This window comes from Arachis duranensis, chromosome 4, assembly GCF_000817695.3.
Source record: "Arachis duranensis cultivar V14167 chromosome 4, aradu.V14167.gnm2.J7QH, whole genome shotgun sequence".
NCBI classification, from domain to species: domain Eukaryota; kingdom Viridiplantae; phylum Streptophyta; class Magnoliopsida; order Fabales; family Fabaceae; genus Arachis; species Arachis duranensis.
In genome coordinates this window covers 100,483,558-100,498,650 of record NC_029775.3, presented here as the reverse complement: position 1 = coordinate 100,498,650, position 15,093 = coordinate 100,483,558, and the positions used below count along the sequence as shown (strand labels likewise).

At 37.3% G+C, this 15,093-nt stretch overlaps 1 pseudogene; it reads right to left on the bottom strand.

Annotated features, from left to right (window-relative positions):
• Positions 1 to 6,072: 6,072 nt before the first annotated feature.
• LOC107485234 (adenine/guanine permease AZG1-like) lies at positions 6,073 to 13,639 on the bottom strand (annotated as a pseudogene).
• Between the last annotated feature and the right edge of the window lie 1,454 nt (positions 13,640 to 15,093).

Here is a 15,093-nt window from a genome sequence, read left to right as displayed (position 1 = left end):
CCATTCCGTGAGATCAGAGTCTTCGTGGTATAGGCTAGAACTGATGGCGGCATTCAAGAGAATCCGGAAGGTCTAACCTTGTCTGTGGTATTCTGAGTAGGATTCAATGATTGAATGATTGTGACGTGCTTCAAACTCCTGAGGGCGGGGCGTTAGTGACAGACGCAAAAGAATCACTGGATTCTATTCTGGCCTGATTGAGAACCGATAGATGGATAGCCGTGCCGTGACAGGGTGCGTTGAACATTTCCACTGAGAGGATGGGAGGTAGCCACTGACAACGGTGAAACCCTTGCATACAGCTTGCCATGGAAAGGAGTAAGAAGGATTGGATGAAGACAGTAGGAAAGTAGAGAGACGGAAGGGACCAAGCATCTTCATACGCTTATATGAAATTCCTACCAATGAATTACATAAGTATCTCTATCTTTATCTTTATGTTTTATTCGTATATCACCCATATCCATTTGAGTTTTCCTGACTAAGATTTACAAGGTGACCATAGCTTGCTTCATACCAACAATCTCTGTGGGATCGACCCTTACTCGCGTAAGGTTTATTACTTGGATGACCCAGTACACTTGCTGGTTAGTTGTGCGAAGTTGTAGTGATCACAATTTCGTGCACCAGATAGCAAGAAATTTGATGGCCCCAGACCGTTCCGAAGCTTGGATTTATGGTTCACACATGAAGGGTTCTTGAGAATGGTAAAGAAAGAATGGAGGGGATTAGGTAACATACAATTCTTAGACAAGATGAAAGCATTGTCAGCTCTACTCTGCAGATGGTACAAACAGCATTTTGGAAATATGAATGAGAGAATAAAGAGGCTTGAGGAAGAAATACAGAAGGTAGATGATATGGTTAGTAGTGGGCACTATGATGGCACAACAGAGGCAAGGAGAAGGGCACTAGTAAAGTGCTGTGAAAAGTGGTATGTGAGGCAGGAGTTGCACTGGAAGCAAATGTCTAGATCTCAGCATGCTAATGAGATAGACAGAAACACAAGATACTTCCACAATATTGCTTCGACGAGAAGAAGGAACAACCGGATTGAGTCTCTGGTGATTAATGGACTGATAGTCAGGAATCAAGCAAGAATAAAAGTTGCAGTTCAGAACCTCTATAAAAGTCTGTACCAGTAGGAAAATTCTCCAAGTGTGAGCTTTAGAGATGGATTAGTTAATAGATTACAGAGGGAGGAAACGGAGGCTCTAGAGGTGATACCATCCGTAGAGGAGGTGAAAGAGGCAGTGTGGGATTGTGAATCTTCTAAGGCTCTAGGAAGTGATGGGTAGAATATGAATTTTATAAAAAAGTACTGGAACGACATAGGAACAGAGTTCACTACAGCTGTGTTGGCTTTTTTCGAGACGGGAAGGCTACTAGCAAACTCTAATATCACATGGGTAGCTCTGGCGCCGAAATTTGTTGGGGCTAAGGAAATTAAAGATCTCAGTCCTATCAGTATGGTTGGATGTGTATATAAGGTGATCTCTAAATTGTTGACACGAAGAATGAGGAGTGTAATGCCAGGCTTAGTTGGGGAATCACAGAGTGCCTTTGTGAAGGGAAGGAAGATACATGATAGAGCTTTACTTGCATGTGAAACGGTGCAATGGATGAAACAGAAAAAGAAGGCGTTAGCGATTATCAAACTGAATTTCCATAAAGCCTATGATAGAGTGAAATGGTGCTTTGTTGATACTATATTGGAAGAGATGGGCTTCGGTAGAATATGGAGGTCATGGGTTAGAGAGTGTGTTAGATCAGCGTCAATTTCTATACTGGTCAATGGTTCACCATCAAAACCTTTCAACATGGAGAGGGGATTACGGCAAGGGGACCCATTATCGCCGTTTTTGTTTGTTCTGGTGGTGGATGTGCTTAACCAGGGGAGGCAGTTAGGAACGGTCGGATATCTCCACTCTTAGTCGGGAGGGATAATATAGAGTTGTCACACTTACAATTTGCTCATGACACTATATTATTCTGTCCGCCGGAAGAGGAGACGGTGAGAAACTATAAGAGACTTCTGAGGTGCTTCGAATTGATGTCTGGTTTGAGCATTAATTTTGAGAAGTCCAACTTGATACCAGTGAACTGCAGCCAGGAGTGGGTCAGCCGAATGTGTCGATTACTAGGATGTCAAGAGGCAACACTACCGGTGAGGTATCTTGGCATTAGCCTAGGAGCGAACCCACATTAAGTTAAAACTTGGAAGCCGGTTCTAGATAAGGTGGAGGAAAAACTAAGCCTGTGGAAAATGAAGGTGCTTAGCAAAGTTGGAAAACTGGTGCTCATTAAGTCGGTGATCAACAACCTACCTATCTACTACCTGAGCTTGTATAAGATGCCAAATGTAGTTGCACGAAGAATCATTTCCTTGCAGCGGAGGTTCTTTTGGGGGAAGGATGATGGACGACCTGGCATGGCCCTTGTAAAGTAGTAATTGGTCCAGGCACCAAAGAAGCTTAGAGGCTTAGGGGTGGGTGACGCAGTGGTCCGCAATACTGCCTTACTATTTAAATGGTGGTGGCGATTCTCAAAGGAGAAATGTCCTCTATGGAAGAAGATTGTGTGCTCCTGTAATAGATTGAACCCGAATCATTTGTTGTTAACTCAAAAGTTACCAAGGAGGGGGCCCGTGGAGAGACATATGTCAAATACAAATAAAGGAGCAACATGTCAGATAGAAGATGATTGATGGCTTTGCCATGGAAGTAGGAGATGGTAGATCAACCAGGTTCTGGGAGGATACATGACTCCAAGTGGGAAGGTTGACAGACTCATTTCCAGGACTCTTCTTGGTTTCAACCCAAAAAGGATCACCAATAGGGGATTGTGGGTTCTGGGATGGGATAGAGTGGGTTTGGCACTAATGGAGGAGGGAACTCCACCAATGGGAGAGTGATACATTGGATCAACTGCTTCACGTCCTGTAATCTGTTAGATTAGTAGCAGATGTGCAAGATAGAGTGGTGTGGAAATTTGGTAAGGAATGAGTTTATTCTACTAACTCATTTGTGCAGGTTTTGCAGGAAGAGACCATGAATGAGGTAATTTGGAAATTTGGAAAGGTCTAGTCCCACCTCAGGTCGAGTTGTTCGTTTGGTTTGTGTTGTTAGGTAGGGTCAACACAAAGGATCGGCTAAGTAGACTGGGAATCCTACAACAGAATGATAATGTGTGCATGTTGTGCAAGAAAAGTGTTGAAAATATACAACACTTATTTGTTACGTGTGAGTTCTCTTGGCAGGTGTGGTGTGCATGGATATCGGCGTTTGGCCAGGTTTGGACTGCTCCAGGTACTTTAAAAGACCACTTTGAGAGTTGGAGATCTATGCCGATGAGAAATAAACAGCGCAAGTTCTGGCTAGTTGGGTTCTTCTCAGTAATATGGATTATTTGGATGCGATGGAATGATGTCATATTCCAGAACAAGATAACAGGAGTTGTAGAGTGTGTGGATCAATCGTTTTCATGTGCTACAGAGTGGTATCATAAATAACTCATGTTGTTGATGGCTATGCCGGAGATGACATAGGAGTTGTTTGTCTTTTATGTTATTGTCTATCTTACTTTGCTCCACCTTGAGTGTTGAGCTTTTTCATACTTTCAAAAAAATTACTATTTGTTATACATAATAATGAAAAGCATAATGGTTGAGTAGCAAGGGGAAGATGCTGCAACATTAAGGTTCTTGGGTCGAACCTTGCTTACAACATTTTGAAAAATTTTCCAAACAAATCGGTTCTCACCTATTTTGACCGATTTTTTGCAATTCTTATCGGTTCACACTGGTTCTATTCTTTGTACGGTTCAAAGAGTAAACTAAATTGGCTTAGGATTTCGTTCATCGGCCCGGTTTAGTTTTTATAACTATACTTTGGACCCATCACAAAGACACACTACTATAATCATGTGCCTTTTGGTCCACCTATCCAATTATTACACACTTTTTTCTAGTCTAACCAACTAACTAACTCAAACAAAGCTTATTAAATAGCTTAAGAGCATCTACTTTAATTTTCAGTGTAACTAAATAGTAAGGGTGGCAAAGTGGCCATCCCGTTCCGTCAAAATCCGTCACAAAACAAAACAAGCCAGCCCATTCTGCTAAAGTGATATGAGCTGAACTCACTATTTACTCTCTATCAAAAACTAAATTGGTGGGCCGATCTATCTTTTTTTACATTAAATTTTTATTTTCTAAACAGAATTTTATACCGCATACAGTTTTCAGTATTAAAATTTTAAAATAAAATTCTATGAACTAATAAATTTCATAAATTAACAAATTTCTAAAACCTAAACATTTTCAACAACAATCAACAAGTTACAAAATCAGATCTCAAAACCATCCATAAATCAGCAACAAATGTCTTCAAATTAGACAATATGTACATTAGCTTTAGTGTCAATTTCCAAATGAGTGAAAGGGCAAATGTACATTTCTATTGATTTTGCCAAGACAATGAGTGAAGGGGAACGAAGCCACAACTTCAAAGGGTGCCAAATAGTGCAGGTACAGGTACAAGGTAGGAGGAGAGTGAGAGATCATATTAGCAAGAATACCTAGAGAAAATGGTGCTACTGTTGGACGACGAAGATGCCGCCACGGTGCTATTGCTGGAGGACGAAGACGACGTACTGCTATTGAAGACCGAGATGCCATCGGGGTGCTGCTACTGGAGGACGAACGCGACGCTCTACTGTTGATGATGAAGACACCATTGAGAACGTCACAGATGAAGACGCTCCTTGAAATGATGGCTTCTGGTAGAGACAAAGAGAGAGCGAGAAACTAGCGGCGGCAAGGGCAAAGGAGGATGTTCGGCCTTTGGAGAGAAGGTGGCGTTGTCTTTTAAGAAGAGAACGGGAGAAAATTAATACTATGTTTGGTTCGAGAGAAAATGAGTGGAAAAAAATGAATGAAAAATATTTTTTTTGTTTGGTTATCAAAGAAAATAGAAAGAAAAGAAATTTTTTATGTGGATTCCACTAAAATTTTTTTTTCTATCACAAGCAAGAAAACAAGAAAAAAATATTATATTTTTTATATTTTCAATACTACCCTTAGTTATATTATTATTAAAATTATTAATATAAATTTAGTTTTAATATATTATTATAATAGAAATTCATATTTAAACATTATATGTATTAGATAAATAATTCAATGTAATTTTATATTATTATGGTTTTCTTTCTTATCACTTTTCTTTCCATCTAAACAAAAAAATTTTCTCTTTATTTTCTTTCCATCTATTTTCTATTCAATCAAACAACGCAAAAATAATTCCACTTTTTCTTCCATTTTCTTTCCTCTTATTTTTTTCCTTCCATTTTCTTTCCTATATCCAAACAAAGTGTAAATGTGTGAACCTTAGTTCCTAATTTGATCAAATATTGATTATCAAATTTTAATAATTAAAAAAAATTGTGCCTACCCATCGGTCAATCTCTTTCGCCCAGTCAAAGTCCGTGAATTCGGCAGTGTAGTTTTTTTGAAATTTGGCAAGTTCAAAATCTCTATTCAACCCGTCCTTTTTGGCGAGTTTGGCAAGTTAGCCTGACGAATTTAACCCATTTTTATCATCTCTACTAAATAGTATTACTCTAAATTTTAGAGTGCGCATATCTTATTTTAATACGGTGACAACTCATATATAATTGTTAAATAATAATTTAGTCTAATATATTAAATTATTTAAAGATTTTAGCTATTAAATTTAGGCAAAAATATTTGTATATAAGTGTTAGTTCAATTTTTAATATTAATATTTAGAAGGTACATGTATCATTTCGTTTCATATTACACATTTATCTCCACCCTAATTGTCCACCTCTTATCTCATTTCATCTCGTCTCCGGAACTACTATTTAACACACGATCAAAAGAAACTACAATACATGATTCTAATAAAATAAAGAAAATATACATATCCAAAGTTGTACATTCTCATAAATATTCCACCTAGTTACTAAATCCTACACCACCTCAAGTGCTTTACCATGCCATTTTCTTGGTTATCATCAACAACATGATGATTCTCATTATTATTTGCATCAGACATTCCCTTCAAATTTTCTCATAACCACAAACGTCTCAAACGACTCCTCTCCCCACTCCCAAACATGCAACACAACGTAACTCCCAATTTCTCCTACTAACCCATACGCTATAGAATACATTAACGACATCAAAACTATCATCACGAATTTCGGTATAGCTTTTCTCATGTCATCCCACTTAATCTCCACCACACATCTCATCATCATCACTCCCACTAAGATCAACGGCGGCCCAACGGCCTAAGGTGGAATCAGAGCCAATAACGGTGTAAAAAAGAATGCAAACAAAAAATACCCAACCACAGTTAACGCTGTTAGCCCTGTCCATCTGCCTTTGCAAATCACCGTTGAGGACTCAATAAATGCAGTTACGGGAGAAGTACCCAAAAGTGAGCCCATAACAATTGAAGATGCATCAGCCATGAATGTAAAATATTGGCCTTCGAAATAACTGTTGAGATCAAGAAACCCCACGAATCTAGCCATTGAATATAAAGTGCCTGTTGTATCCAATATATCAACATATAAGAATGTGAACAGAGCCTCCCAAAATGTACCTTTATTCATACCCTCAAATCTTAACACACTAGCGGTCTTCTTAATCATGTTAACATCCACCACCTTCTTGAAGTATCGGTATACTTCGTCACTGTGTTTCGTGGCTGGAAACACCGTAAATGCAGTGTTTCTGAACCACGATATCACGGTGACAAAAAGATGTCTTATATCATTGCACTTTTAATTTTCTTCATGAGAAAACCACCAAAAGTAACTATGAAAGATTGTTTCGCTAATAAAAGTAACCATGGAAGATTATAACTCCTCAGATGTCCACAAAAATTTAATTTCGTGTAAAAAAATAACCAAACCTGGTGTAGCCTTAATAAAGTGGCTTACATGGACAATTTTTTTCATGATGGCACGTGTTGCAAGGCCTATGTGTATTTAGTACTATTTAGGGACAATATGAACCTTAATTCTTTGATCTTCGTTGGAACCCAATCTTCGCAGAGTAAAACCATACCCGAGCACTATCCATTGTTTCGAGCTATTCCATAGTAAAAGAGAACCGTAAATTAATTTATTCCCATAGAATTTGAGCAATGTCAAGGAGAGAAGTAACTACAAGCGAAGGAAACAGATTTTGAGGAGCTTCATATTCAAAGATGAAGAAGAAGAAGAAAATTCTGAATGGAACTGTTGGAGTCTTCAACGGTTGCTAATCCTGGAAGATGTTCATTCGTTGCCCCTTTTTAAAGGTATCTAACATTATTTACTATAGTTAGACAAGTATAGGATTTCTCTGCATCTTTGATTTTTCAATTTTTTGCCTTCTATAGAGTCGAGATTGCAATTACTTTGTTTGGGTTGATGAAATTAATGGGGGATGGCAAAGTTTGGCAAGGTCTTTGATTAGAAGACTCAATAAGCATGAATGTGATGTTACTAATTAGGATGTGACAAATACTCTAGTAGACCACAGGGAGAGGAATGTTAACATAGCCATGAAGATTGGGAAGAATATTGAAAGTGAAATAAAAGCTATGAAAGTATGGCTTTTGTCTGTGTCTTTGGGATTGTTTATGCAGTTTACACTTTTTTGTTTGTAATGGTCATATACAAGTAATTGGAAAATTTGATTCCAAAGTTTATGCATAAAAAATAGTTTCGGTACAGGGTCTAAGCATTTTGTTCCAATGAAGAACAATGTAATTAATGTTTGAATAGAATGAAATATTTGCTATTAATTAAATTTTATTTTACCACTATTCTTAATAATTGTTAATTTTTCCAACATTGATTAAGCCTTTTAAGTTGAATAATTAGTTACTCATAATAATATCAATATCAGAATATAATATGTACTAAAAAATCTGCATAATCATTCATAAGGTTTTTATCAAATATGAAAACAACCATAAGTATTCATAGGGTTCTTAGAAGCTACATCAATAACAGTTTGAATAGTGTATGTAGCATACAAAAATGACATCATAACTCAAAATAAAAATAGTTAAACATAAGTGATCCTGATCAGTAAAGTATTCAGGTAAATTACATAAACCCATATTCTAGAAAAACAAGATAATGATTGCTAATGATTGTTTTAGTTTGGTGTCGAATTGCTGCTCTCACTAGATAATCCATAGGTTGTGCCTTGCACAGTAGTAGATGTTCTATGTGGTCTGAATCCAGAAACTGATCATCTCGGTGTAAGGTGTGATGTTGGTATTGGCATAAACTATGCAAATCGGAAAGTTGTGCCTGCACTAGCTCCTTGCATTGTATATGGAAACACAGTGGGTGATCTAACAGATGCATTGGATGGCTACTGATGAGTGTTCAAAGTTGGAGCCTAATGTACAGGGATCTGAGTGCTTGATGGTGGCGTAATGTTGGTGGCTTGTGATAGAGGAGGCCTCCTAGTGGATCTCTTTGTTGTCTTTATTTTTGTGGTTGATGGCCAAATTGGTGGTGGCACTTGCAGTGTAACCGGCATATTACGAGATGGATTCAATGTGGTAGTGGCCTATAAATTAAATTGATTATAAATGTAAGTAAATTTAATAACTCTAATATGTTTGAGCAATTAACAAATTTAGATTTTACCTGTGGTTGGGTTCTAACAATCAGAGATGTCTCAGCTTCTGCAACTGTAGCATCTAAGGCTACCTCTGCCTCTGTAGCCTCCAAGGTTTCTTTCTGATACATTTCAGCCAATCTTTTATTATCCCCATCCTGCTCTACATTAGCAGGTGGTACTTGTTTTCACTTCTGTAAATCTTCCTTTTTAGCCTTGCAACTTCTAGAATTGTGCCCTTCTTGTATAATTATTGAGAATTCACAAACTAATCAGATAATTGATCACAATTGTACCAGTCAAAAACCAACTAAGCAATTATTCAATCAACATTACACAACCAATGCACAAGACAAATATTCATAAACAAATATCCCCAATAATTGTTGACAAACAATATTTCACAAATGTTCAAATAGTATTTGCATTTATTTGACTGTATTTTCTTTTTGTCCTATACAGGTCTAGGTTAACCTTGGGATTATCTCTAGTGGTGTCTCTCTTCTTAATGGGCCTCCCGATCGGATGTTTGTAATGAGGAGGCAAAATTGGTATAATGTCTAGCTGTTGCCAATACTCTTGACTAGGCACCGGCTGAACCAAAACTTGGTATGTTGCATTGTAAGAACTAATTGCTAGCCATGTGTATACAATTTCTTTAGCCTTCCTATTTTGATGTGCCAATGCTGCACATGTATGTTTGCAAGATATGCTAGTGAGCTATCATAGTCTACATGTACAAATATGCTTTCCGAGATCAACACTTACCTTTATAGGCAAGCATTGAACCTCAAAGATATTCCCACCATTATCCCCTGTCTAGAATGGCATCCAGCTACTACTCTCTTTCTTGTTTTTCTCCAATCTACTCTATTGTACTAGACAAAGCCTTCCATTGTATCCCCATAACTCTTTCTTGTTTTTCCCTAAATTTCTTACACTTTGAGTTGAATATTTTACTATTGTCATTGGTGATATTATCCACCTTTGGCCATTCACTGAAGTGGGGTCTTGACCATTATTTTGGTGGAATGCGACTCAGATATTCTCAAGCATGCAGGTTTAGTCTTTTAACTGCGGCCATGGCTGCTTGAAAGTCTTGGAGGGTTGTGCTTCTTGCACAAATCTAAACTCCACACTTGAGTTGTTTGCTTTTTCATTACTTTGTGAAGTTGTGTCATATATGCATGGCACTAAACCTGTGTCGTGCCCCGGACATAACATCCTCTAGAGCTGGAATAAGACCCTGAAAAAATGTAGAAACACTTTAAATATTGAGTTGAGACGTTTATATGCAAAAAATGTATAAATACTTGAAATGTTGTACCTTTTGTTGATCTGACATAAATGTTCAGTAGTTATTTCTCTTATCACCCAAATCTTCTTGCAAAAGCTCAAGAAACTATTTTCAGTTGTCCTTGATTTTCGAATCCGTAATAGTATATGCAATGGGATAAATATTTGCCTCTTGACTAACAGCAGTCAAGAGTTGTCCACCGTAGTATCTTCTTAAGAAGGTCCCATCCAAGTTAATAAATAGTCTGCATCCAGTCAGAAAGCCCCTTCCTATAAGCATCTAGACAAATATATATTCTTCTAAACAACACAGTTGAATTTGGCATTGGTGTGGTGCGTATAGTCACGGTGGAGCTTGGGTTGGTCTTCAAAATTTTTATGGCATATTCTCAAAGTCTTGCATATTGTGCTCTCTCGCTTCCTTCAATTCTTTCTTTTGTTTTTGCCATTGATCTATAAATTTTTCTTTCACTCAGCAAAACATCATACTCTTTCTTAAAGTAATTCTCATCCTCTCAAATATTCATTATTGGCTGCACTCTAATTTGCTGCTCCAATTTATCCACAACCCACTTACCATTAATAGACTTATTGTGAACAACTCTACAACAAGTATGATCATTCACAAATGTTTTCACTCTTGTACTATCCACTCTAGAAAAAAATACTCCTCCTTAAGTTGATATTAAACTTTCTCACAACCTGCTTAAACTGCTCTAAAGATTCAAACTCCATCCCTACTTCAAGCCTAACTTGTCCAACAGGTACATCAGCATTACCTTGTGAAAAGACCTATGGTTGTTCCTCATATGAATCTGCACAGCTATGAAGATCCTAAGACTCATAATAATGTAATCCTGGTTTGGAGTCCGAATAATCTTCAAACTCATCTACTGGCACAAAATACTTGGAGCCTTGTTAGGATCTGGGTTCTAAATGAAGGTTTGTCTAATAGGTTCAGGTCTACTAGTGCTTTTTCTGTTCTGCTTCTTTGGCACTTCTCTTGCTTCGTGTTAAGATGGACCTTCATTGTGTTTAACATTTTGACTTGATGATGGTGGTGGTTAGGGCTGAGTGAGAGACTCAGAATCCTCTACATGATAGAATTTAGATTGGGATTCATTACAAGCTTGGAGTATATATTGTGTCAGTATCTCTAGTGGTGTTGTTGGGACATCATAAAAAGGTCGAGAACTATAACAATGTTGTGAATTATAACAGTGTTGTGAATTTAAGGTATTTGTGGCTTGTTGTGTTTGGAGGTGGTGTATGGGTTTATCTATTTGTATGGGATTACTAGGCTGTCTTGTGGTTATGGTGAGTTGGCTAAGAAAATGTATGCCTTGTGATAATGATGTCCTTGCTTGTGTATTGAACTGAGTGTTGGATTGCATATTATAGGCTGCTAATTGAGCTGGCTACTGGGCCTAGTACTGACTGTGTAGTGGATTGGGCTTTAGGATGATCAGTTATTTTGGTCATCTTAGTAACCTTTTTTAGGAGTTGGAGTCTTCCTTGCACAACTCTTTACTCTCACCTTGGAAGGAGAGACAACATTAGCACCATCCTCTTTAACAACTTATGACAAGCTTATCAGGTGCTCAGTGTATACACAAATCCCATTATCATTCCTTAATTCAGCTTCATACATCTTTATTATGTCCTTATCACTCCTCAATAACTTCAAACCACCATTAAGCTCCATTCCAGACACTAACCAATAGCATTCACTGATCATGGTGTATCCTATATCTCTAAGGAGGTCATTGATAAAAAACCTATTAAGAGTATCAACATTGACCCTTCGAGTTTTATATTTTTTACTATCTAAATATAGAGTTCTTTCATCTTTTGTTCTCTCAAATTTTTCTCTGTGATATATCTCCAGAGTGATATATATTATAGCCATTTGTGTAAAAGAATAACAAGAAATGGATATTAACTACGTCACTCATTCTCAGATTTGTCTAAAAAAATGTTTAATAACATTGATTGGATGATGATTAATTTCAACAAATGAGACAAAAGACCTATCATACTTATAATCAATATTAAAATCTAATTATAAACAATGATGTCATATTTATACTCAAACTTAGTTACCTAAATCAAACTTAAAAATCCAATTAAAATCAAACATTCTCATATTGATATCAAACTTCTAAACTTAAAATGAAACTAAAAAATCACTGCATTGACTAGCCTCTTTTACAATTGAATTTCTAACCTAGTCTTATATTTGTTAGCACAATTATGATATATAATAATTTATTATACATAATAAACAAACTCATATATAGACTAAAATAATATGAATAACTTTGTATTTAAGGGCACTATCACATCTTTAATGGAACAATTTAACGAGATAGAGCCTGAAGGGTAGGAACTTCAAAAAAAGGCTTACTTCAAAGATATTTATTCACTAAATAAATATCCAACCAATTAGTGTAATACACTTGTAGGTCTATACATTCAATTCCTAAATATGAACCATCTAAAATGAATATGACGAATCAATCAATACACACCCTAATACACCAAAAATAAGAAAATGTTGTGTTCCCAATATAAAAAATTATACAGCTTAAATAGAGGGACAAAAATATAATGAAGTAATTGCAAAATGAAATTCTATTGTAAATAAATACAACAAATGAACTAATTTTTTCACTTTAAACGAAGAACTCTTATAACTATAAGGTTATAGTCATCGAATCACTTAGTTTATGAAAGTATTGCCTCTTAAAGCCTTCGAGTGTGACAGAGCTCACCTCTGAACATGGTCCGTTAGAAAAGTAGCAACCTCCCTCTCCAATGTCATCGTAGGAATATAATCACAAAACAATGGGGTACGTTAAAGAAGAAGAAGATGAAAAATTTCTCTATTATGGCATAGTTGATTTCACGCTCAAAATGGGGTGGGTGACATTTTCTATTCGTCATCTAATTTTAATTTGAAGGAGTAAGTAATTTTTTTAATTAAGTAAGTTAACTAAATAAATACAATTTTCAGAAAAAAAAAGTTTAATCCATCTAAAAAATTCTTTTGCCATGTTGTTATGGATGTGGACATCTTACATAGCTTAACAATACCCTTTTAACGTTTGGTCAGCGAAACAATCTTTCATGGTTACTTTTGGTGGTTTAGTCTTTTCTTTATCATGCAATAATCTATGATAATGGAACCAAGCCAGCCTAGCCATAATGTTGGGTTTTCCATTCGATTCTTCAAGCATAGTATGTTATCAGAGACAGCGCCATGTGGTATTATTAGACTAACAGTTCCATTGATGACGTTATGACGGGAGATAACGCCGTTAAGTCTGATCTTGAACATCCACCAAGGGTTATTAAAGTTGATGGGTTGAACCTAATAAGTTCAATGCCTTCATTATTTTGGAGCCCAATGAAGGCCAAGAAAAGCCCAATTCCCAGAGAAGAAGAGATCCGAACAGGCTTGGGAACAAACTTGACAGGTTTGGTGCAAAATCCACCCACGTGGTGTAACCCGGGTTGGCGGAATTTACATGTCGGGTCGGGTTGCACGAACCGGTGGATTGGACCAGTGTATTTAGTTAAAGGGATGGTTGGTTCGAAGCAAAGAAAAATGCAGTCGAAGATATCACTGGTGGCACCGGAGTCAACAGTGATGCTGGTATTAACAGCAAGGATGTAAGCCATGGCGACGAATATGGCGGTGCCGACACGAAGTTCGGTAGTGAAACTAGTGTTACGCTATATTAGCTTGAGATACTTTCGAACTCTACTCTAAACTACCAAAGAATTGAGACGAGCTAAGAGTGAGAATTTCAAATTTAAGATTTGGTAACTCTCAAATTCAAGTTCCATATTTTGTGGCACCAATTAGAGTTTTTGTATTTGCAAAGAATGAAATGCGTACTATTGTGTTAAGAGTGCATGAAAGTGAAGAAGAGAAGGATTTGGGATTTGGTTGAGAAGTGGAAGAGCATTGAGAATCAATATATGAAGGTCGGTGTTACGTGTGAGGGATGTATATTATTGTCATCTAGTTATATGTAGCTGCTATCATTTTAATAAAGAAGAAACGCAAAAAAGTTACCCCCGTCTTTGAAGCCCGACGCGTGTGTCCAAAAAACACTCGATAAGCTCATCGCAAGAAAAGACATCAATTTCAATTTTTTGTTCCGCTCCTCATGAAAAAAGGAAAAAACTTCTTCTGTTCTGGAAGGTCATCGTCGAAGCTCTTTATCCAGTGGATTGAAGGAGGCCATCATTGTAGCAATCCCAAAACCAGCCTTCAGCAGAAGAGCACAAAAATGGAAGATTCTCATTGGATGATTAGGGTAAACAATGGATTAAGAATTTATTGTGCCTAATAGATAATAGGAGATGAATTAAGAATCTTTCCCCCAAATTTTAAGGTATCATTTTATCCATCATTTTTAGGGCATGTTAGATCCTCAACGATCCCAAAAGGATGGAATTAACCACTGATACTTTGCTCTGATTGGTTGAGTGGGCTTTAAACCCGGATCATTTGATTGGAGGATGTTGCTGATTAGTTTCATTTTCTGGAATGTGGAGTAAAATAGAACGCCGATGCTACTTCCTAGGGCCAGTAACACCTTTTTTACTAGGAGATCTCCGAGATGCAGGGTGATTACGACCGGGTCGTCTAGATTTGCCACATTAGTGTTGTGGTCGGCTGTCTGGAATTTTATCTGCGAAAACTGCGGAAGTGTCTGTTGTTGAGTTTGATTGGCTTCTATGGAAAGCATGGCTCGGTAAGATTGCTTTCTTGCCGAGCTTGTGGTTCCTCCACCTGTAAAACCTCTGGAAATACAGTTAATGATACGCCTTGGTTTATCGGGATGGCTGGTGTCTGGCCGATCTTTATCTCGGCCATGCTGTGTCGCTAAGTTTTGTTCACCAGAGGAATTTGTTCGTGGCTGTATGTGGCCGCCGATGTACTTGTTCAGATGACCTTGCCGAACTAATCGCTCCAGAAGGTCTTTGGCGATGACACACTCGTCGGTAGTGTGGCCGTGCTTTTGGTGGAAGGAGCAGTATTTTGATCTGTCCGTGCCTTTTGAATCTGGGTAACTGCCGGCTTTTCTTGGTGGTTTGATAAGCTTCAAATTCAAGATCTCCTT